The following is a 1,072-nucleotide window of genomic DNA, read 5'->3' on the forward strand; positions in this document are numbered from 1 at the left end:
CTGGCGAGTGGCCCCTCGAAGGTGGTTACTACAGGGGTAGGAGGGACCTTCTTAGCTTTTATTGCAGTTTCGCCTGTTGACCACGAGCTCTTTGAGGTTGGCAGTAGAAGTACAGGCTGATCACGAGACCGGCCGGACTGGACTGCCTTTGCGTTTAACCGACCAGGGACCGGAGTCATAACTGTCGGGTAGACAGTCTTTCGAGCCTTCTGAAATTAGCAGCCATTTCGGGCTTTGTACTCTTGGATGGTGCGTTCTTGGAACCAAGTGTTGGCCGTGGAAATTGTGAAAGAAAGAAAGGACTAGCCTTTCATACCTTTTCAGGATGCCGGGTCTTGCCACGACGAGTACACACGTCTGCGTGTCGGCATCACGACTGGCTACGGCCAAACTTCTGGCACTTGAAGCAGCGCAGAGGGTTTTGCACTTAGGGTTGCATGTCCAGGACCAAGTACGCTGCCCGAACAGTGGCTGGTGGACAGCACGAATCGAAAGTCAAAACAATTGTGTTCCTTTCAAGGGCGCCGAAGAGTCATCTGGCGGGCTTTGACCACACCCTCACAATATAGCCACAATTTTTTCTGAAGAGCAGCCTTTCACCTCATGACTGCGGACGACGCTCTTCAAGCAGTTGTACTTCTTGTGTCTCCAAGATTCACAGGAATACCCTGGAAGGTCGTGAGATACAGGGGTCCAGTTATTTCTGTTTCATAAGGAAGGAGTGCACCAGAAGACAGTTTTTAGACGTTGGCAGGATGTATCCCAGTGTCTGTGTTAAAGCATCTCCTGTCATGAAAAAAGTTCGATCAGTGATCTTCTTCTGTGCATCAAAATTGCGGATGGCCAAGTACGGCTGCTCTGGAAGCTCCATGGGAGGAGGGAGAGCACAATCAGCCGTAAAGGTCGGCTTTCCTGGTTGTCTGCTTGGCTCGGTGGCTACACAAGCTTCAACGAGCCGAAACTTTGTTGTATCGTTGGGGACTGGGGATGGGTCAGAATGTTTTCGGTGATTCAATGTGTGTTGGAATGCTTTTCAACTCCGGGGCTCCCCGCCCACCACTGAGTGAAACAG

Source organism: Aplysia californica, unplaced genomic scaffold, assembly GCF_000002075.1.
Source record: "Aplysia californica isolate F4 #8 unplaced genomic scaffold, AplCal3.0 scaffold00164, whole genome shotgun sequence".
Taxonomy (NCBI): domain Eukaryota; kingdom Metazoa; phylum Mollusca; class Gastropoda; order Aplysiida; family Aplysiidae; genus Aplysia; species Aplysia californica.